Genomic DNA, 24481 nt, shown 5'->3' with positions numbered 1-24481 from the left:
GAAGCATTCTGTGAAACTGCTCTGTGTCACATGAATTCTGCTCTCACAGTTAAGCTTCTCTTTTCATTCAGCAGTATTCTAATACTGTTTTTGTTTAGTCTGCTAAGGGATATTCAGTAGCGCTTTGAGGCTTACTGTGAAAAAGGAAATATGTTCAGACAGAAAATGGAAAGAAGCTTTCCAAGGAGCTGTTTTGTGACGGGTGTATTCCAATCACAGAATTATACCTTTCTTCTCATAGAGGATTGGGGATTGCCTTTTGGAGAAAAAGCTACCAAGGGACATTCAGGCATATATGGATGGCTATGGGGAAAAAGAAAATATCCTCAGACAGAAACTGGAAAGAATATTTCTGTGAAAGTGCTTTGTGATACATATGCTTATTCATCTCACATAGATAAAATTTTCCTCATATCATGCAGTTTGGAAACTCCGTCATGGACAGATCCATGAAGGGATGTTCGGTAGCACATTCAGGACTGCAGTGAAAAAGGAGATATCTTCAGATAAAAACTGGATGGAAGCTTTCTGAGAAGCTGCTTTGTGATGTGTCCATTCCTCTCAGGGAGCTACACTTCTTTTCTCATAAGGCAGTGTTTGAACACTGTTCCCGTAAAACTAAAAAAAGTAATATTCAGAGCACTTTGAAGACTATGGAAAAAAGTGAAATGTCATCAAATAAAACCCAGAAACAAGCATTCAAAGAAACTGCTCTCTCACATGTCCATTCTTTTCACAGAGTTAAAGCTTACTCTACTTTTCCCAGTTTGGAAATCTGTCTTTGAGGATTCTGTGAAGGGATATTAAGTGGCAACTGGAGACCGGTGGCGAGCAAGGAAATGTCTTCCATCGAAAATTGGAGAGAAGCTTTCTGAGAAACTCTTTTGTGATGTTTGTATTCATCTCATAGAGTTAAATCATTTTTTTGGATTGAGCAGTTTGAAATCACTGTTTCTGTTGAATCTGAGAAAGGACAATTGGGAACACTCCTTTGAATATCCTGAAAAAGAAATAACCTCAGATAGAAATCAGAAGGAATTGTTTTCTGTGAAACTACACTATATTGCATGAATTCCGCTCGCACAGTTAAGCTTCTCTTTTCATTGAGCAGTATTCTAACATTGCTTTTGTTTAGTTTGTGACGGGATATTCAGGAGTGCTTTGAGGCTTATGGTGTAAAAGGAAATATCTTCAGATAGAAAGTGTCGAGAAGATTTCTGAAGAGTGGCTTCGTGATGTGTGCATTCCACTCACAGAATTATACACTTCTTCTCATAGAGGATTGAGGAATCCCTTTGGGAGAAAAAGCTACCAGGGGACATTCGAGAGTATATGAACTGCTATGGTGAAAAAGGAAATATTCTCAGACAAAAACTGTAAGGAAACTTTCTGTGAAACTGCTTTGTGATAGATACGTTTATTCATCTCATATAGATAAAACTTTCTTTCAATTACGCAGTTTTGAAACTCCATCATGGACGGATTCGGGAAAGGACATTCAGGAGCATATTCAGGCCTATGGTGAGAAAGGAAGTATATTCAAATAAAAACTGGATAGAAGCTTTCTGAGAAACTGCTTTTTGATGTGTGCATTCGACTCAGGGACTTTTATCTCTTTTCTCAAAAAGCCATGTTTAAACACTGTTCCTGTAAAACTGAAAACTTAGTATTTCAGAGCTCATTGAAGTCTGCGGCCAAAGGTGAAATATGCTCAAATAAAACCCAGAAGGAAGCGTCCCAGGAAACTGCTCTCTGATATGTACATTCATTTCACAGAGTTAAAGCTTACTCTTTGTTACCCAGTTTGGAAACTCTGGCTTTGAGGAATCTCTGAAGGGATATTAAGTGGTGCCAAGAGGCTTGTGGTGAGCAAGGAAACGTCTTCCAATGAAAACTGGAGAGAAGCTTTCTGAGAAACTGCTTTGTGATGTGTGTATTGGTCTCATAGAATTAAACTATTGTTTGGATTGAGCAGTTTGAAATCACTCTTTTTGTGCAATCTGAGGAAGGACATTTGGGAACGCTCCTTAGAATATGGAGTAAGAAATATCCTCAGGTAAAATCCAGTAGGAAGCTTTCTGTGAAACTGCTCTGTGTCTTTTTAATTCCTCTCACTCAGTTTCACCTCCCTTTTCATTGAGCCGTTTTCTGACCCTGTTTATGTTTAGTGTGTGAAGGGATATTCTAGAGCGCTTTGAGGCTTACAGTGAAAAAGGAAATATGTTCAGACAAAAACTGGAGAGAAGCTTTCCAAGGAACTGCTTTGTAACTTGTGCATTCCACTCAGAGTGTTGTACTTCTCTTCTCATACAGCATGAGGGAAACCCTTTTGGAGAAAAAGGTACCAAGGGATATTTGGTAGCATATTGAAGCATATGGAGAAAGGAGAAATAGCCTCAGAAAAAAACTGGAAAGAGCTTTCTGTGAAACTGTTCTGTGCTATGTGTATTCACCTCACATAGATAAAGCTTTCTTTACATTACGCTGCTTGAAAACTCTGTCATGGACGTATCCACGAAGGGACATTCAGGAGCACATTCAGGACTATGGTGAAAGAAGAAATATCTTCAGATAAAAACTGGAAAGAAGATTTCTGTGGATCTGCTTCTTGTAATGTTTGTTCATCTCACATAGATAAAGCATTCTTTACCTTACGCTGCTTGGAAACACTGTCATGGACGGATCAACGAAGGGACTGTAGGGAGCACATTCAGGGCTATGGGGAAAATTGAAATATCTTCAGACAAAAACTGGAGAGAAGCTTTCTGAGAAACTGCTTTGTGATGTGTGCATTCCACTCAGGGAGTTATATCTCTTTTCTCATAAGGCAGTGTTTGGACACATCTCCTGTAAAACCAAAAAAGTGATATTTCGGAGTGCATTGAGGACTATGGCGAAAAGTGAAATATCCTCAAGTAAAACCCAAAAAGAAGCCTTCCAAGAAACTACTCTCTGATATGTGTTTTCATATCAGAGAGTTAAAACTTACTCTACATTGCCCAATTTGGAAACTGCATCTTTGAGGAATCTGCGAAGGGATACTAAGTGGTACCCGGAGGCCTGTGGTGAGCAAGGAAATGTCTTCCATTGAAAACTGGAGAGAAGCATTCTGAGCAACTGCTTTGTGACGTGTGTATTCATCTCATAGAGTTAAATCATTCTTTTGATTGAGCGGTTTGAAATCACTGTTTCTGTGGAACCTGAGAAAGGAAATGTGGGAATGCTCTTTAGAATATGCTGGAAAACAAATACCTTCAGATAAAACCCAAAAGCAAGCTTCCTGTGAAACTGCTCCATGTCGTGTGAATTCCACTCTCCCAGTTAAGCTTCACTTCACATTGAGCAGCTTCCTAACACTGTTTATGTTTAGCGTGCATAGGGATATTCGGGAATACTTTGAGGCTTACAGTGAAAAGGAAATATGTTCTGATAGAAACTGGAGAGAAGCTTTCCGAAGTGCTGCTTTGTGACGTGTGCATTCCACTCACAGTGTTATACCTCTCTTCTCATACAGCATCTAGGAAACCCTTTCTGTGAAACTGTTCTTAGATATGTGCACTCACCTCACATAGTTAAATCTTTCTCTGCATTTTGCAGCTTGGAAACCCTGTCATGGATGGATCCATGAAGGGATATTTGGGAACACATTCAGGACTATGGTGAAAAAGGAAATATCTTCAGATAAAAACTAGAAAGAAGCTTTCTGTGAATCTGCTTTTTGCTCTGTTTATTCATCTCATATAGATAAAACTTTGTTTATATTACGCAGTTGAAAACTCCATCATGGACGGATATGCGACGGGATATTTGAAAGCGCATTCAGGCCTATTGCGAAAAAGGAAATATATTCCAATAAAAACTGGAGAGAAGCTTTCTGAGAAACTGCTTGGTGATGTGTGTATTCCACTCAGAGACTTACACCTCTTTTATCATAAGGCATTGTTTGAACTCTGTTCCTGTAAAACAAAAAAGTGATATTTTGGAGTGCATTGAAGACCATCGCTAAAAGTGATATATCCTCAAATAAAACCCAGAAAGAAGCTTACTATGAAACTGCCCTCGTATATGGGCATTCATTTCACAGAGGTAAAGCTTACTCTACATTGCCCCATTTGCAAATTCTGTCTTTCAGGAATCTGTGAAGGGATATTAAGTGGTGCCCATTCGCCTGTGGTGGGCAAGGAAATGTCTTTTGATGAAAACTGCAGAGAAGCTTTCTGAGCAACTGCTTTGTGATGTGTGTATTCATCTCATAGAGTTAAATCATTCTTTGGATTGAGCAGTGTGAATTCACTGCTTCTGTGGAATCTGAGGAGGGACAATTGGGACCGATCTTTAGAATATGGAGAAAGAAATATCCTCAGACAAAAACCAGAAAGAATCTTTCTGTGAAACTGCTGTGTGTCATGTGAATTCCTCTCATTCAGTTAAGCTTCTCTTTTCATTGAGCAGCTTTCTAACATGGTTCATATTTAGCCTATAAAGGTATATGTGTCAGCACTTTGACGCTTATGGTGAAAAAGAAAATATGTTGAGATAGAAACTAGAGAGAAGCTTTCCATGGAACTGCTTTGTGACGTGTGCATTCCACTCACAGTATTATAATTCTCTTCTCATAAAGCATCGGGGAAACCCTTTATGTGATACTGTTCTGGGATATGTGTATTCATCTTACATAGATAAAGCTTTCTCTACATTACGCAGCTTGGAAACTCTGTCAGGGACGGATCCATGAAGGGACATTCAGGAGCACATTCAGGACTATGTTAAAAATGGAAATATATTCAGATAAATACTGGAAAGAATCTTTCTGTGAATCTGCTTTTCGCTATGTTTATTCATCTCATATAGATAAAGCTTTCTTTACATTACTCAGCTTGGAAACTCCATCATGGATGGATCCACGACGGGATTTTCAGGGTCACATTCGGGCCAATGGTGAAAAAGGAAACAAAATCTGATAAAAACTTGGGAGAAGCTTTCTGAGAAACTGCTTGGTGATGTGTACATTCCAATCAGGGTGTTATACCTTCTTTCTCATAAGACACTGTTTCAATATTGTTCATCTAAAACTAAAAAAGGGATATTCAGAGCACATTGAAGACTATGGTGAAAAGTGAAATGTCGTCAAATAAAACCTGGAAAGAAGCATTCCAAGAAACTGCTCTCTGACATGTTCATTCATTTCACAGAGTTAGTCTGTCTTTCGGGATTCTGCAAAGGGATATTAAGTGGCAACCAGAGGCCTGTGGCAAGCAAGGAAATGTCTTCCGTTGAAAATTGAAGGGAAGCTTTCTGAGCAACTCTTTTGTGATGTTTGTATGCAGGTCATAGTGTTAAATAATTCTTTGGATTGAGCTGTTTGAAATCATTGTTCCTGTGGAATCTCAGAAAGGACATTTGGGAATGCTCTTTAGAATATGGAGAAAGAAATATCCTCAGGTAAAATCCAGATGGAAGCTTTCTGTGAAACTCCTCTGTGTCGTGTGAATTCCTCTTGCTCAGTTAAGCTTCTCTTTTCATTGGGCACTTTTCTAACACTCTTTTCCTTTAGCATGCGAAGGGTTATTCAGGAGGGCTTTGAGGCTTATGTTGAAAAAGGGAATATGTTCAGATAGAAACTGGAGAGAAGCTTTCAGAGGAACTGCTTTGTGACGTGTGAATTTCACTCACAGTGGTATACCTCTCTTCTCATACAGCATTGGGGAAATCCTTTAGGAGAAAAAGGTACAAAGGGCTATTCCGGAGCATATTGATGCCTACGCTGAAAAGCGAAATGTCTTCAGACAAAAATTGGAAAGAAGATTTCTGTGAAACTGCTCTGTGATATGTGTATTCATCTCACATAGATAAAGCTTCCTTTACAATACACAGGTTGGAAACTCTGTCATGGACACATTCGTGAAGGGACATTTAGGATCACATTCAGTAGTATGACTAAAAGGGAAATACCTTCAGATAAAAACTGCAGAGAAGCTTTCTGTGAATCTTCTTCTTGTTATGTTTTTTCATCTCACATAGATAAAGCTTTCTGTATATTATGCAGCTTGGAACTCTGACATGGACATATCCGCAAAGGGACTTTCAGGAGCACATTCAGGACTATGGTGAAAGTGGAAATATATTCAGAGAAAAACTGAATAGAAGCTTTCTGTGAATCTGTTTTTTGCTATGTTTATTCATCTCACATTGGTAAAGCTTTCTTTAGATTACACAGCTTGGTAACTCCATCATGGATGGATTCACAAAGGGACATTCCGGAGCACATTCAGGCCTATAGTGAAAAAGGAAATATCTTCAGAACTGGAGAGAAGTTTTCTGAGAAACTTCTTTGTGATGTGCGCATTCCACTCAGGGATTTATAACTCTTTTCTCATAAGGCAGTGTATGATCACTGTTCTTGTAAAACAGAAAAAATGACAGATCGGAGCGCTTTGAAGACTATGGCAAAAAACTAAAATATCCTCAAATAAAACCCAGAAAGAAGTGTTCCAAGCAACTGCTCTGCAATATGTGCTTTCATTTCACAGAGCTAAAGCTTACTCTACGTTGCCCAGTTTGGAAACTCTGTCTTTGAGGAATCTAAGAAGGGATATTAAGTGGCTCCAGAGGCCTGTGGTGAGCAAGGAAATGTCTTCCGTTGAAAACTGGAGAGAAGCTTTCTGAGCAACTTCTTTGTGATGTGTATATTAATCTCATAAAGGTAAATCATTCTTTGGATTGAGCAGTTTGAAATCGCTGTTTCTGTGGTATCTCAGCAAGGACATTTGGGATCATTGTTTGGAATATGGAGAAAGAAATATCCTCAGATGAAAACCAGAAGGAAGTTTTCTGTGAAACTGCTATGTATCGTGTGAATTCCTCTCGCTCAGTTAAGCTTACCTTTTCATTGAAGAGTTTTCTAACACTGTTTATATTTAGCATGCAAAGGGATATTTGGGAGCTCTTTGAGTCTTACAGTGGGAAAGGAAATATGTTCAGATAGAAACTGGAGAGAAGCTTTCCGAGAAACTGCTTTGTGACATGTGCATTTTACTCACAGTATTGTACGTCTCTTCTCATACAGCATAGGGGAAACCCTTTTGGAGAACAAGGTACCAAGGGATATCTGGGAGCATATTGATGCCTATGGTGAAAAGGGAAATAGCCTCAGACCAAAACTGGAAAGAAGATTTCTATGAAACTGTTCTGTGATATGTGTATTCATCTCACATAGATAAAGCTTTCTTTACATTATGCAGCTTGCAAACTCTGTCATGGACGGATCCACGAAGGAACATTCAGGAGAACATTCTGGACTATGGTGAAAAAGGGAATATCTTCAGATATAAACTGGAAAGAAGCTTTCTAAGAGTCTGCTTTTTTTCTATGTTTATTCATCTCACATAAATAAAGCTTTCTTTCCATTATGCAGTTTGGAAAATCCGTCATGGATGGACCCGCGAAGGGATATTTGGGATCACATACGGGTCTATGGTGAAAAAGTAAATATCGTCAGATAAAACCTGGAGAGAAGCTTTCGGAGAAACTGCTTGGTGATGTTTGCATTCCAGTCAGGGAGTTAGAAATTTCTTCTCCTAAGGCAGTGTTTGAACAGTGTTCCTGTAAAACTAAAAAAGTGATATTAAGAGTCTGTCTTTGAAGATTCTGCAAAGGGATATTAAGTGGCAACCGGATGCCTGTGGCATGAAAGGAAATGTCTTCCATTGAAAACTAGAGAGAAGCTTTCTGAGCAACTGCTTTGTGATGTGCGCATTTATCTCATAGAGTTAAATCATTCTTCGGATTGAGCAGTTTGAAATCAATGTTTTTCCGGAAACTAAGAAAGGATATTGGAGAACACCCTTAAGAATATGATGAAAAAGAAATATCATCCTATAAAAATCAGAAGGAAACTTTCTGTGAAACTTTTCTAGGTCACGTGAATTCCACTCACACAGTTAAGCTTCCATTTTTATTGGGCAGGATTTGTTTAGTCAGGTAAGGAATACTCAGGAGCGCATTGGGGCTTAAAATGAAAACAGAAATATCTTCAGATAGGTACTGGAGAGAAGATCTCTGAGGAGCTGCTTTGTGACGTGTGCAATCCACTCATAGAGTTATACGTTTCTTCTCATAGAGGATTGGGGAATCAAATCTTGAGAAAAAGCTACCAGGGGACATTCGTGAGTCTATTCATCTCACATAGATAATACTCTCTTTCTATTATGCAGTTTTGAAACTACGTCATCGATACATTTGCGAAGTGACATTTGGGAGCACATTCAAGTCTGTGGGGAAAAAGGAGATATCTTCAGATAAAAACTGGAGAGAAGCTTTCTGAGAAACTGCTCTGTGGTGTGTGCATTCCACTCAAGGAGTTTTACCTCTTTTCCCATAAGGCAGTGTTTGAACACTGTTCGTGTAAAACTGAAAAAGTGATATTTTGCAGTGCATTGAAGACTATGGCAAAAAGTGAAATATCTGGAAATAAAACCCAGAAAGAAGCATTCCAAGAAACTGCTCTCTGACGTGTGCATTCATTTAGGAGAGTGTAAGCTTACACTACGCTGCCCAGTTTGGAATCTCTGTCTTTTGGAATCTGTGAACTGATATTAAGTGGTGCCCAGGGGCTTGTCGTAAGAAAGGAAACTTCTTTGGGGAAAAACTGGAGAGAAGTTTTCAGAGCAACTGCTTTGTGATGTGTGTATTCGTCTCATAGAATAAAATCATTTTTTGGATTGAGCAGTTTGAAATCACTGTTTCTTTGGAATCTGAGAAAGGACATTTGGGAACGCTCTTAAGAATGTGCTGAGAAAGAAATATACTGCAATAAAAACCAGAAGGAAACTTTCTGTGAAACTATTTTAGGTCACTTGAAGTGCACTCCACCGTTAAACTTCTGTGTTCATTGAGCTGTATTCTAACACTGTTTTTGATTAGTCAGCTAAGGGATTCTCAGGAGTGCTTTGAGTCTTACGATGAAAACGGAAATGTCTTCAGATAGATACTGGAGAGAAGATTTCCGAGGAGCTGCTTTATAACGTGTGCATTACACTCACAGAGGTATACTTTTCTTCTCATAGAGAATTGGGAAATCCTGTGTGGAGAAAAAGCTACCAGGGGACATTCGGGAGTGTATGTATTGTTATGGTGAAAAAGGAAATATCCTCAGACAAAAACCGGAAAGAAGCTTTCTGTGAATCTAGTTTGTGATAGATATTTCTATTCATCTCACACAGATAAATCTCTCATTCGATTACACAATTTTGAAACTGCGTCATGCACGGATTTGCGAATGGATTCTTGGGAACATATTCAGGACTATGATGAAAAACGAGGTATCTTCAGCTAAAAACTGGAGAGAAGCTTTCTGAGAAACTGCTTTGTGATATGTGCATTACACTCTGGGAGTTATACCTCTCTTCTCATAAGGCAGTGTTTGAACACTGTTCCTGTAAAACTGAAAAAGTAACATTTTGCAAGGCATTGAAGACTATGGTGAAAAGTGAAATGTCCGGAAATAAAACCCAGAAAGAAGCGTTCCAAGAAACCGCTCTCTGACGTGTGCATATATTTCAGGGAGTTAAAGCTTACACTACGTTGCCCTGTTTGGAAACTCTGTCTTTGAGAAATCTGTGAACTGATATTAAGTGGCCCCTGGGGGCTTGTGGTGAGAAAGGAAACTTCTTTTGGGAAAAACTGGAGAGAAGTTTTCAGAGCAACTGCTTTGTGATGTGTGTATTCATCTCATAGAGTTAAATCATTCTTTGGATTGAGCAGTTTGAAATCACTGTTTCTATGGAATCTGAGAAAGGACATTTTGGAACGCTCTTAAGAATGTACTGAAAAAGAAATACACTGCAATAAAAACCAGAAGGAAACTTTCTGTGAAACTGCTTTAGGTCACGTGAAGTGCACTCGCACAGTTAAGCTTCTGTGTTCATTGAACTGTATTCTAACCCTGTTTTTGGTTAGTCAGCTAAGGAATTCTTGGGAGCGCTTTGAGTCTTATGGTGAAAACGGAAATGTCTTCAGATAGATACTGGAGAGAAGATTTCCAAGGAGCTGCTTTGTGATGTGTGCATTCCACTCACAGAGTTATACTTTTTTCTCATAGAGTATTGGGGTATCCCGTTTGGAGAAAACGTGACCAGGGAACATTCAGGAGTATATGGACTGCTAAGGTGTAAAAGGAAATATCCTCAGACCAAAACTGGAAAGAAGCTTTCTGTGAAACTGCTTTGGAAAACGTATGTCTACTCATAACACATAGATAAAATTTTCTTTATATTATGCAGTTTGAAACTGCGTCATGGGTGGAATCACAAAGGGAATTTCGGGAGCACATTCAGGCCTGTGGGGAAATTGGAAATATCTTCAGATAAAAACTGGAGAAAAGCTTTCTGAGAAAGTACTTTGTGATATGTGCATTCCACTCAGGGAGTTATACTACTTTTCTCATAGAGCAGGTTTGAACACTGTTCTTGTAAAACTGAAAAAGTGATACTTTGCAACGCATTGAAGACTACGGCAAAAAGTGAAATATCCGGAAATAAAACCCAGAAATAAGCATTCCCAGAACCTGCTCTCTAATGTGTGCATTAATTTCAGAGATTTAAAGCTTACACTACGTTGCTCAGTTTGGAAACTCTGTCTTTGAAGAATCTGTGAAGGGATATTAAGTGGCACCCATGCTTGTGGTGAGAAAAGAAACCTCTTCCAATGAAAACTGGAGAGAAGCTTTTGGAGCAACAGCCTTGTGATGTGTGTATTTATCTCATAGAGTTAAATCATTCTTTGGATTGAGCAGTTTCAAATCACTGTTTCTGAGGAACCTGAGAAAGGACATTTGGGAATGCTCTTTAGAATATGTTGAAAAAGAAATACCCACCAATAAAAACCAGAAGAAAACCTTCTGTGAAACTGCTCTAGGTCACGTGAAGTCCACTTTGCACAGTTAAGTTTCTGTTTTCTTTGAGCAGAATTCTCACACTGTTTCAGGGAAGTCAGCTAAGGGATACTCGGGAGCACTTTCAGGCTTACAGTGAAAACAGAAATGTCTTCCGATAGATACTAGAGAGAAGATTTCCGAGGAGCTGCTTTGTGACATGTGCATTCCACTAACAGAGTTATATTTTTCTTCTCAGATAAGATTAGGGAATCCCGTTTGGAGAAAAAACAACCAGGGTCCATTCGGGAGTATATGGGTGGCTATGGTGAAAAAGGAAATATCCTCAGACAAACTGGAAAGAAGCTTTCTGTGAAACTGCTGTGGGATAGACATGTCTCTTCATCTCACGTAGATAAAACTTTCTTTCTATTACGCAGTTTTGAAACTCCATCATAGATGGATTCGTGAAGGGACATTCGGGAGCACATTCAGGCCTTTGGGGAACTAGGAAATATCTTCAGATAAAAACTGGAGAGAAGCTTTCTGAAAACAACTTTGTAGTGTGTGCATTCCACTCAGGAAGTTATACCTCTTTTCTCATAAGGCAGTGTTTGAACATTGTTCCTGTAAAACTGAAGAAGTGATATTTTGCAATGCATTCAACACTATGGTGAAAGGTGAAATATCTTGAAATAAAACACAGAAAGAAGAGTTAAAACTGCTCTCTGACATTTGCATTCATTTCAGAGAGTTAAAGTTTACACTATGTTGCCCAGTTTGGAAACTCTGTCTTTGAGGCATCTGTGAAGGGATATTAAGTGGTGTCCGGAGGCTTGTGTTGAGAAAGGAAACGTCTTCCAATGAAAACTGGAGAGAAGCTTTTGGAGCAACTGCTTTGTGATGTGTGTATTCATCTCATAGAATTAAATCATTCTTAGGATTGAGCTCTTTGAGAACAATGTTTCTGTGGAACCTTAGAAAGAACATTTGGCAACGATCTTAAGAATATGCTGAAATAGAATTACCCTCAGATAAAACCAGAAGGAAACTTTCTCTGAAACTGCTCTAGGTCACGTGAATTCCACACTCACGGTTAATCTTCTGTCTTCACTGAGCAGTATTCTAACACTGTTTTAGGTTAGTCAGCTAAGGGATACTTCGAAGCCCTTTGAGGCTTATGGTGAAAACGGAAATATCTTCAGATAGACACTGGAGAAAAGATTTATGAGGAGCTGCTTTGTGAAGTGTGTGTTCCATTCACAGAGTTATACTTTTCTTCTCATAGATGATTGGGGAATCCCGTTTGGAGAAAAACTACCAGGGGGCATTCAGGAGCATATGGACGGCTATGGTGAAAAAGGAAGTATCCCCAAACAAAAACTGGAAAGAAGCTTTCTCTGAAACTGCTCAGTGATAGATATGTCTATTCATCCCACAGAGATACAACTTTCTTTCTGTTATGCAGTTTTGAGACTGCGACATGGACGGATTCACGAAGGGAGATTCAGGAGCACATTGAGGCCAGTGGGGAAACAGGAAATATCTTCAGCTAAAAAATGGAGAGAAGCTTTCTGAAAAACTGCTTTGTGATGTGAGCATTCCACTCAGGGAGTTATACATGTTTTCTCATAAGGCCGTGTTTGAACACTGTTCCTGTAAAACTGAAACAGTGATATTTTGCAGCGCATTGAAGACTATGGTGGAAAGTGAAATATCCTGAAATAAAACCCAGAAAGAAGCGTTCTAAGAAACTGCTCTCTGAAGTGTTCATTCCTTTCAGAGAGTTAAAGCTTACACTACGTTGTCCAGTTTGGTAACTCTGACTTTCAGGAATCTGTGAAAGGATATTAAGTGCAACCGGAGGCTTGTGGTGAGAAAGGAAACGTCTTCTGATGATAACTGGAGAGAAATTTTCGGAGCAACTGCTTTGTGATGTGTGTATTCATCTCATAGAGTTAAATCATTCTTTGGATTGAGCAGTTTGAAATCACTGTTTCTGTGGAACCTGAAAAAGGACATTTGGGATTGCTCTTAAGAATATGTTGAAAAAGAAATACCCTCTGATAAAAACCAGAAGGAAACTTTCTGTGAAACTGCTCTAGGTCACATGAAGTCCACTCACACATTTAAGTTTCCGTTTTCATTGAGCAGTATTCTAACACTGTTTTAGGTTAGTCAGCTAAGGGATACTCAGGAGCACTTGGAGGCTTATGGATAAAACGGAAATATCTTCAGATAGATACTGGAGAGAAGATTTCTGAGGAGCTGCTTTATGACGAGTGCATTCCACTCACAGAGTTATGCTTTTCTTCTCATAGAGGATTGGGAAATCCTGTGTGGAGAAAAAGCTGCCAGGGGACATTTGGGAGTATATAGATGGCTATGGTGAAAAAGGAAATATCCCCAGAGAATCTGGAAAGAAGCTCTCTGTGAAACTGCTTTGTGATATATATATCTATTCATCTCACATACATAATGCTCTCTTTCTATTATGCAGTTTTGAAACTGTGTCATGGATGAATTTGCAAAGGGACATTCAGGAGCACATTCAGGCTTGTGGGGAAATGGAATTATCTGCAGCTAAAAACTGAAGAGAAGCTTTCTGAGAAACTGCTTTGTTATACGTTCGTTCCACTCAGGGAGTTTTACCTCCTTTCTCATAAGACAGTGTTTGAACACTCTTCCTGTAAAACTGAAAATGTGATAATTTGTAGTGCATTGAAGACTATGGTGAAGAGTGAACTGTCCTCAAGTAAAACCCAAAAAGATGCGTTTCAAGAAACTGCTCTCTGGTATGTGCATTCATTTCAGAGAGTTAAAACTTACACTACATTGCCCAGTTTGGAAACTTTGTCTTTTAGGAATCTGTGAAGGGATATTATGTGGCGGATGGAGGTTTGTGGTGAGAAAGGAAACGTCTTCCAATGAAAACTGGAGAGAAGATTTCAGAGCAACTACTTTGTGAGGTGTGTATTCATCTCATAGAGTTAAAGTATTCTTTGGATTCAACAGTTTGAAATCACTATTTCTGTGCAACCTGAGAAAGGACATTTGGGAACGCTCTTAAGAATATACTGAAAATGGAACACCTTCTGACTAAAACCAGAAGGAACATTTCTGTGAAACAGCTCTAGTTCACGTGAAATCCACACACATTTAAGTTCCTGTATTCATTGGGCAGTATTCTAATACTGTTTTAGGTTAGTCAGCTAAGGGATACTCGGGAGAACTTTGTGGCGTATGGTGAAAACAGAAATATCTTCAGATAGATACTGGAGAGAACATTTTCGAGGAGCTGCTTTGTGACGTGTGCATTCCACTCACAGTGTTATACTTTTCTTCTCATAGAGGATTGGGGAATCCCGTCTGGAGAAAAAGCTACCAGGGGACATTCGGGAGGATATGGGCAGCTATGGTGAAAAGGAAAGTATCCTCAGACAAAAACTGGACAGAAGCTTTCTGTGAAACTGCTTTGTGACAGATACGTCTATTCATCTCACATAGATAAATCTTTCTTTCTATTACACAGTTTTGAAACTGCATCATGAACGGATTTGTGAAGGGATATATGGGAGCACATTCAGGCCTGTAGGCTAATAGGAGATATCTTCAGCTAAAAACTGGAGAGAAGATTTCTGAGAAAGTGCTTTTGGATATGTACATTCCACTCAGGGAGTTATACCTCTTTACTCATAAGGCAGTGTTTGAACACTGTTCCTGTAACACTGAAAAAGTGATAGTTTGCAGCGCATTGAAGACTATGGTGAAAATTGAAAACCCGGAAATAAAACCCAGAAAGAAGAGGTCCAAGAAACTGCTCTCTGATGTGCACATTCATGTCAGAGAGTTAAAGCTTACACTACATTGCTCAGCTTATAAACTCTGTCTTTGAGGAATTTGTGAAGGGATATAAAGTGGTGCATGGAGGTTTGTGGTGAGAAAGTAATCGTCTTCCAATGAAAACAGGAGAAAAGCTTTCGGAGCAACTGCTTTGTGATGTGTGCATTGATCTCATAGAGTTAAATCATTCTTTTGATTAAGCAGTTTGAAATCACTGTTTCTGTGTAACCTGAGAAAAGACTTTTGGGAATGCTCTTAAAAATATGCTGAAAAAGAAATGCCCTCTAATAAAAACCAGAGGAATCATTCTGTGAAACTGCTCCAGGTCATGTGAAGTCCACTTGCACAGTTAAGCTTCTGTTTTCATTGAGCAGTATTCTAACACTGTTTTAGGTTAGAGAGCTTAGGGATACTCGGGAGTGCTTGGAGGCTTATGGTGAAAACGGAAATATCTTCAGATAGATGCTGGAGAGAAGATTTTGGAGGAGCTGCTTTGTGACATGAGCATATCAATCACAGAGTTATACTTTTCTTCTCATAGAGGATTGGGGAATCCCGCTTGCAGAAAAAGCTACCAGGGGTCCTTGGGGAGTATATGGACAGCTATGGTGAAAAAGGAAATATCATCAGACAACAACTGGAAAGAAGCTTTCTGTGAAACGCTTTGTGATAGATATGTCTATTCATCTCACATAGATAAAGCTTTCTTTCCATTATGCAGTTTTGAAACTGCGTCATGGACGGATTCACGAAGGCACATTCAAGAGACATTCAGGCCTGTGGGAAATAGGACATATCTTCAGAATAAAACTGGAGAGAAGCTTTCTGATAAACTGCTTTGTGATGTGTGCATTCCACTCAGGGAGTTATACTTCTTTTCTCATAAGGCAGTGTTTGAACACTGTTCCTGTAAAACTGAAAAAGTGATATTTTGCAACACATTGAAGACTATGGTGAAAAGTGAAATATCCTGAAATAAAACCCAGAAAGAAGCATTCCAAGAAACTGCTCTCCAACGTGTGCATTCATTTTAGAGAATTAAAGCTTACACTACGTTGCCCAGTTTGGAAACTCTGTCTTGGAGGAATCTGGCAATGGATATTAAGTGGCGCCAGAGGCTTGTGGTAAGAAAGGAAACGTCTTCCACTGTAAACTGGAGAGAAGCTTTTGGAGCAACTGTTTTGTGATATGTGCATTCATCTCATAGAGTTAATCAATCTTTAGATTGAGCAGTTTGAAATCACTGTTTCTGTGGAACCTGAGAAAGGACATTTGGGAATGCTCTTAAGAATATGCTGAAAAAGCAATACCCTCTGATAAAAACCAGAAGGAAACTTTCTGTGAAACTGCTCTTGGTCACTTGAATTTCACTCACACAGTTAAGCTTCTGTTTTCTTTGAGCAGTATGCTAACACTGTTTTAGGTTAGTCAGCTAAGGGATACTTGGGACTGTTTTGAGGCCCCCAGTGAAAATGGAAATATCTTCAGATAGATACTGGACAGAAGCTTTCCGAGGAGCTGCTTTGTGGCATGTGAATTCCACTCATAGAGTTATAGTTTTCTGCTCATAGAGGATTGGGGAATCCCATGTGGAGAAAAAGCTATCAGGGGACATTCGGGAACATATGGACGGCTACGGTGAAAATGGAAATATCCTCAGACAAACCGGATAGAAGCCTCAGACAAACTGGATAGAAGCTCTCTGTGAAACTGCTTTGTGATACTATGTCTAGACATCTCACATAGATAATACATTCTTTCTATTATGCAGTTTGGAAACTGTTTCATGGAGGGATTCATGAAGGGACATTCGGGAGCACATTAAGGACTATGGGGAATTAGGAGATTTTCTCAGATAAAAACCAGAGAGAAGCTTTATGAGAAACTGTTTTGTGATATGTGCATTCCACTCAGGGAGTTATACCTCTTTTCGTATAAGGCAGGTTTGAACTCTGTTCCTGTAAACCTGAAAAAGTGATATTTTGTAGCACGTTGAAGACTATGGCGAAAAGTGAAATGTCCTGAAATAAAGCCTAGAAAGAAGCATTCCAAGAAACGGCTCTCTGAGGTGTTCATCCATTTCAGGGAGTTAAAGCTTACACTGGTTGCCTAGCTGGAAACTCTGTTTTTGAGGAATCTGTGAAGAGATATTTAGTGGTGTCCAGAGGCTTGTGCTGAGAAAGGAAACGTCTTCCAATGAAAACTGGAGAGAAGGATTCTGAGCAACAGCTTTGGGATGTGTGTATTCATCTCATAGAGTTAAATCATTCTTTGGATTGAGCAGTTTGAAATCACTGTTTCTGTGGAACCTGAGAAGGACCTTAGGGAACGCTAATCAGAATATGCTGAAAAAGAAATACCTTCCGATAAAAACCAGAAGGAAACCTTCTGTGAAACTGCTCTAGGTCACGTGAAGTCCACTCACACAGTTAAGCTTCTGATTTCATTGAGCAGTATTCTAACACTTTTTTGGGTTAGTCAGCTAAGGGATACTTGGGAATACTTTGAGGCTTACAGTGAAAACAGAAATATTTTCAGATAGATGCTGGAGAGAAGATTTCCGAGGAGCTGCTTTGTGACGTGTGCATTCAACTCACAGAGTTATACTTTTCTTCTCATAGAGGATTGTGAAATTCTATTTGGAGAAAAAGCTACCAGGGGACCTTCACGAGTATATGGACGGCTATGGTGAAAAAGGAAATATCCTCAGAGAAAAAGTGGAAAGAGTCTTTCTGTGAAACTGCTTTGGTATAGATATGTCTATTCATCTCACATAGATAAAACTTTCTTTCCATTATGCGGTTCTCAAACTGTGTCATGGATGGATTCATGAAGGGACATTTGGGAGCACTTTCAAGACTGTGGGTAATAGGAGATATCTTCAGATAAAAACTGTAAGAAGCTTTCTGAGAAACTGCTTTGTGATGTGTACATTTCACTCACAGAGTTATACCTCTTTTCTCATAAGGCAGTGTTTGAACACTGTTCCCGTAAAACTGAAAAAGTGATATTTTTCAATGCATTGAAGACTGTTTCAAAAAGTGAAATATCCTGAAATAAAACCCAGAAAGAAGAATTGCAAGAAACTGCTCTCAGACCTGTGCATTCATTCCAGAGAGTTAAAGCTTACACTACGGTGATCATTTTGGAAACTCTGTCTTTGAGGAACCTGGAAGCGATATTAAGTGGCGCCCGAGGACTGTGGTGAGAAAGGAAACATCTTCTGATGAAAAGTGGAGAGAAGATTATGGTGCAACTGCTTTGTGATGCATGTACTCATCTCATAGGGTTAAATCATTCTTTGGATTGAGCAGTTTGAAATCACTGTTTCTGTGGATCCTCATAAAGGACATTTGGGAACACTCTTAAGAATAGGCTAAAAAGTAATACCCTCCGATAAAAACCAGAAGGACACTTGGAAACTTTCTGAGAAACTGCCCTATGTCACGTGAATTCCACATACACAGTTAAGTTTCTGTTTTCATTGAGTAGTATTCTAACACTGTTTCACGTTAGTCAGCTAAGGGATTCTCCCAAGCACTTTGAGGTTTATGGTGAGAACGGAAATATCTTCAAATAGATACTGGAGAGAAGACTTCTAGCAGCTGCTTTGGGAAGTGTGCATTCCACTAACAGAGTTATACTTTTCTTCTCATAGGGGATTGGGGTATCCTGTTTGGAGAAAGCGCTACCAGGAGACATCTGGGAGTATATTAATGGCTATGATGATAAAGGAAGTATCCTCAGACAAAAACTGGAAAGAAGATTTCTGTGAAACTGCTTTGTGATAGATATGTCTATTCATCTCACATAGATAAAACTTTCTTTCTATTGTGCAGTTTTCAAGCTGTGTCATGGATGGATTCATGAAGGGACATTTGGGAGCACATTCAGGCCTCTGGGTAAACAAAAAATATGTCTAGATAAAAACTGCAAAGAAGCTCTCTGAGAAACAGCTTTGTGATGTGTGCATTCCATTCCGGAAGTTATACATCTTTTCTCATAAGACAGTATTTGAACACTGTTCCTGAAAGCTGAAAAAGTGATATTTTGCAGTGCATTGGAGACTATGGCAAAAATCTAAATACCCTGAAATAAAACCCGGAAAGAAATGTTCCAAGAAATTGCTATCTGACGTGTGCATTCATTTCAGAGAGTTAAAGCTGACACTACATTGCACATTTTGGAAACTCTGTCCTTTAGGAATCCATGAAGGGATATTAAGTGGCACCCAGAGGCTTGTGGTGAGAAAGGAAACGTCTTGCAATGAAAACTGGAGAGAAGCTTTCGAATCAACAGCTTTGTGATGTGTGTATTTATCTCATAGAGTTAAATAATTTTTTGGATTGAATAGCTTGAAATCACTTTTCTGTGGAACCTGAGAAAGGAAATTTGGGAACTCTCTTAAGAATATGCTGAAAAAGAAATACTCTCTGATAAAAACCAGAAGGAAACTTTCTGCGAAACTGGTCTAGGTCATGCAAAGTCCACTCCCACAGTTAAGCCTCTCTTTTCAATGAGTAGTATTCTAACACTGTTTTAGGTTAGTTAGCTAAGGGATACTCGGGAGCGCTTTGAAGCTTACAGTGAAAACGGAAATATCTTCAGATAGATACTGGAGAGAAGATTTCCGAGGAGCTGCTTTGTGACATTAGAATTCCATTCACAGAGTTATACTTTTCTTCTCACAAAGGATTCGGGAATCCTGCTTGCAGAAAAGCTACCAGGGGACATTCTGGAGTATATGGATGGCTATGGTGAAAAAGGAAATATCCTCAGCCAAAAACTGGAAAGAAGCTTTCTGTGAAACTCCTTTGTGATAGGTATGCCTATTCATCTCACATAGATAAACTTTCTTTCTATTACGCAGTTTTGAAACTGCGTCATGGACGGATTTGCGAAGGGACATTCAGGAGCACATTCAGGCCTGTGGGGAAATAGAAGATATTTTCAGATAAAAACTGTAGAGAACCTTTCTGATAAACTGCTTTGTGATGTGTGCATTCCACTCAGGGAGTTATACATCTTTCTCATAAGGCGGTGTTTGAACACTCTTCTGGTAACACTGAAAAAGTGATATTTTCCAACACATTTAAGACTATGACGAAAAGTGAAATATACAGAAATAAAAAACAGAAAGAGACATTCCAACAAACTGTTGTCTGACGAGTGCATTCATTTCAGAGAGTTAAAGCTTACACTATGTTGCCCAGTTTGGAAACTCTCTCTTTGAGGAATCTGTGAAGGGTATTAACTGTGGCATGGAGGCTTGTGGTGAGAGAGGAAACGTCTTCTGAAGAAAACTGGAGAGAAGCTTTTGGAGCAACTGCTTTGTGTTATGTGCATTCCACTCAGGGAGTTATCTCTTTTCTCATGAGGCAGTGTTTGAACACAGCTCCTGTAAAACTGAAAAAGTGATATTTTGCAGTGCATTGAAGACTACGGAGAAAAGTGAAATATCCTGAAATGAAACACAGAAAGAAGGGTTCCAAGAAACTGCTCTCTGATGTGTGCATTCATGTGAGAGAGTTAAAGCTTATGCTACATTGCCCAGTTTGGGAATTCTATCTTTGATGAATCTGTGAATGGATATTAAGTGGCTCCCGGTTGCTTGTGGAGAGAAAGGAAACGTCTCCAGATCAAAAACTAGAGAGAAAATTTCGGAGCAACTGCTTTGTGTTGTGTATATTTATCTCATAGAGTTAAATCATTCTTTGGATTGAGCAGTTTGAAATCAATGTTTCTGTGGAACCTGAGAAAGGACATCTGGGAATGCTGTTAAGAATATGCTGAAAAAGAAATACACTCTGATAAAAACCAGAAGGAAAATTTCTGTGAGACTGCTCTAGGTCACCTGAATTCCACTCATAAAGTTAAGTTTCTGTTTTCATTGATATTCTAACACTGTTTCAGGTTAGTCAGCTAAGGGATACTCAGGAGCGCTTTGAGGCTTAAGGTGGAAACGGAAATATCTTCAGATAGATACTGGAGAGAAGATATCTGAGGAGCTGCTTTTTGACGTGTGCACTTGACTCACAGAGTTATACTTTTCTTCTGATAGAAGATTGGGGAATCCCACTGGGAGAAAACGGTACCAGGGGATATTTGGGAGTATATGGAAGGCTATGGTGAAAAAGGAAATATCCTCAGACAAAAACTGGAAGGAAACTTTCTGTGAAACTGCTTTGTGATAGATGCATCTATCCATCTCACATAGATAAAACTTTCTTTCTTTTACACAGTTTCGAAACTGCATCATGGACGGATTCATGAATGGACATTCAGGAGCACATTCAGGCCTGTGGGGAAATAGGAAATATCTTCAGATAAAAATTGGATAGAAGTTTTCTGAGAAACTGCTTTGTGATGTGTGCGTTCACTCAGGGACTTATACCTCTCTTCTCATATGGCAGTGTTTGTACACTGTTCCTGTAAAACTGAAAAAGTGTTGTTTTGCAACACATTGAAGACGATGGCGAAAGTGAAATATCCTGAAATAACACCCAGAAAGAAGTGTTCCAAGAAACTGCTCTCTGATGTGTGCATTCATTTCAAGAGTTAAAGTTTACACTACGTTGCCCAGTTTGGAAACTCTGCCTTTGAGGAATCTGTGAAGGGATATTAAGTGGCGCCCGGAGGCTTGTGTGAGAGAGGAAACGCCTTCCAATGAATACTACAGAGAATCACTCGGAGCATCTGCTTTGTGATGTGTATATTCATCTCATAGAGTTATATCATTATTTGGATTGAGCAGTTTGAAATCACTGTTTCTGTAGAACCTGAGACAGGACATTTGGGAATGCTCTTAAGAATATGTTGAAAAAGAAATACCCTCTGATAAATACCAGAAGGAAACTTTCTGTGAAACTGCTCTAGGTCACATGAATTCCACCTGTACAGTAAAGTTTCTATTTTCACTGAGTAGTATTCTAACACTGTTTTAGGTTAGTCAGCTAAAGGACACTTGGAAGCGCTTGGAGGCTTATGGTGAAAACGGAAATATCTTCAGATAGATACTGGAGAGAATATTTCTGAGGAGCAGCTTGGTGATGCATGCATTCCACTCACAGAGTTACACTTTTCTTGTCATAGAGGATGGGGAAATCCCGTTTGGAGAAAAAGCTACCAGGGGACATTCGGGAGTATACAGATGGCTAGGGTGAAAAAGGAAATATACTCAGACAAAAACTGGAAAGAAGCTTTCTGTGAAACTGCTTTGTGATAGATATGTCTATTTATCTCACATAGATAAAAGTTTCTTGCTATGACACAGATTTCAAGCTGCGTGGTGGACAGATTCGTGAAGGATATTCAGGAGCACATTCAGGTCTATGGGTAAATAGCAAATATCTTCAGATAAAAACTGGGGAGAAGCTTTCTGAGAAACTGCTTTGTGATATGTGTATTCCACTCAGGGACTTGTGCCTCTTTTCTCATACGGAAGTGTTTGAACACTGTTCCTGTAAAACTGAAAAAGTGATATTTTGCATCACATTAAAGGCTATGGCAAAAAATGAAATATCCTGAAATAAAACCCAGAAAGAAGCATTTCAAGAAACTGCTCTCTGACGTGTGCATTCATTTCAGAGAGTTAACACTTACACTCCATTGCCTAGTTTGGGAACTCTGTCTTTGAGGAACCTGGGAAGGGATATTAAGTGGTGCTGGGAGGATTATGGTGAGAAAGGTAATATCTTCTGATGAAAACCGAACAGAAACTTTTGGACAACAGCTTTGTGATATGTGTATGCATCTCATAGATTTTAATCATCCTTTGGATTAAGAAGTTTGAAATCACTTTTTCTGTGCAACCTGAGAAAAGACATCTGAGAAAGCTCTTAAGAATATGCTGAAAAAGAAATACCCTGTGATGAAAACCAAAAGGAAATTTTCTGTGAAACTGTTCTAGGTCACGTGAAGTTCACATGATCTAGAAACGTGTCTGAGGAAATACCCTCAGACAAAAAAATGAAAGAAGCTTTCTGTGAATCTGCTTTGTGATAGATATGTCTATTCATGTCACATAGATAAAACTTTCTTTCTATTCTGCAGTCTTGAAACTGCATCATGGATGGATTCGCGAAGGGACATTTGGGAACATATTCAGGCATGTGGGGAAATATGAAACATCTTCAGACAAAAACTGGATAGATGCTTTCTGAGAAACCGCTTTTTGATGTGTGCATTCCACTCAAGGAGTTATACCTCCTTTCTCATAAGGCAGTGTTTGAACACTGTTCCTGTAAAACTGAAAATGTGATATGTTGCAGCACATTGAAGACTACAGAGAAAAATTAAATATCCTGAAGTAAAACCCAGAAATAAGCATTCCATGAAACTGCTCTCTGACATGTGCATTCATTTCAGAGAGTTAAAGCTTACACTACATTACTCAGTTTTGAAACTCTGTTTATGAGGAATGTGTGAAGGGATATTAAGTGGCGCCCAGAGGCTTGTGGTGAGAAAGGAAGCTTCTTCCGGTGAAAACTGGAGAGAAGCTATCAGAGCAACTGCGTTGTGATGTGTGTATTCATCTCATAGAGATAAATCATTCTTTGGATTGAGCGGTTTGAAATCACTGTTTCTGTGGAACCTGAGGAAGGCCATTTGGGAACACTCTTAAGAATATGCTGAAAACAAACTACTCTCCGATAAAAATCATAAGGAAGCTTTCTGTGAAACTCCTGTGGGTCATGCGAAGTCCACTCTCACAGCTAAGCTTCTGTTTTCATTGAGGAGTATTTTAACACTGTTTATCTTAGTCAGCTAAGGGATAGTCCTGTGCACTTTGAGGCTTATGGTGAAAAAGGAAATATCTTCAGATAGAAACTGGAGAGATTTCCGAGTAGTGGCTTTGTGATGTGTGCATTCCACTCACAGTTATACTTTTCTTCTCATAGAGAATTGGGGAATCCCTTTTGGAGAAAAAGCTACCAGTGGACATTTGGGAGTATATGGATGGCTATGGGGGAAAAGGAAATATCCTCAGACAAAAACTGAAAATAGGCTTTCTGTGAAACTGCTTTGTGACAGATACGTTTATTCATCTCACATAGATAAACTTTCTTTCTATTACGCAGTTTTCAAACGCTGTCGTGGATGGATTCATGAAGGGATATTCAAGAGCATATTCACACCAATGGTGAGAAAGGATATATCTTCAAATAAAAACTGGAGAGAAGCTTTCTGAGAAACTGCTTTATGATGTGTGCATTCCACTCAGGGAGTTTTACCTCTTTTCTCATAAAGCAGTGTTTGAACACTGTTCCTATAAAACCAAAATGTGATATTACTTAGCACATTGAAAACTATGACGAAAAGTAAAATATCCTCAAATGAAACTGAGAAAGAAGTGTTCCAAGAAAATGCTCTAGGATATGTACATTCATTTCACAGAGTTAAAGCTTATGCTACTTACTCAGTTTGGAAAGTCTGTCTTTGAGGAATCTGTGAAGGGATATTAAGTGGCACCCGGAGGCTTGTGGTGAGATAGGAAGTCTCTTCCGATGAAAACTGAAAAGAAGATTTCTGAGCAACTGCTTTGTGATGTGTGTATTCAGCTCATAGAGTTCATCCATTCTTTGGATTGAGCAGTTTGAAATCACTGTTTTTGTGGAATCAGAGGAAGGACATTTGGGAGCGCTCTTCAGAATATATATAAGGAAATATCCTCAGGTAAAATCCAGAAGGAAGCATTCTGTGGAACTGCTCTATGTCTCCTTAATTCCTCTTGCTCAGTTAAGCTTCTCTTTTCATTGAGCAGTTTTC

The sequence above is a fragment of the Chlorocebus sabaeus genome, chromosome 1 (assembly GCF_047675955.1).
Source record: "Chlorocebus sabaeus isolate Y175 chromosome 1, mChlSab1.0.hap1, whole genome shotgun sequence".
Classification (NCBI taxonomy): Eukaryota; Metazoa; Chordata; class Mammalia; order Primates; family Cercopithecidae; genus Chlorocebus; species Chlorocebus sabaeus.
The sequence above is the reverse complement of the archived record's forward strand: the minus strand, read 5'-3'. Positions refer to the sequence as shown.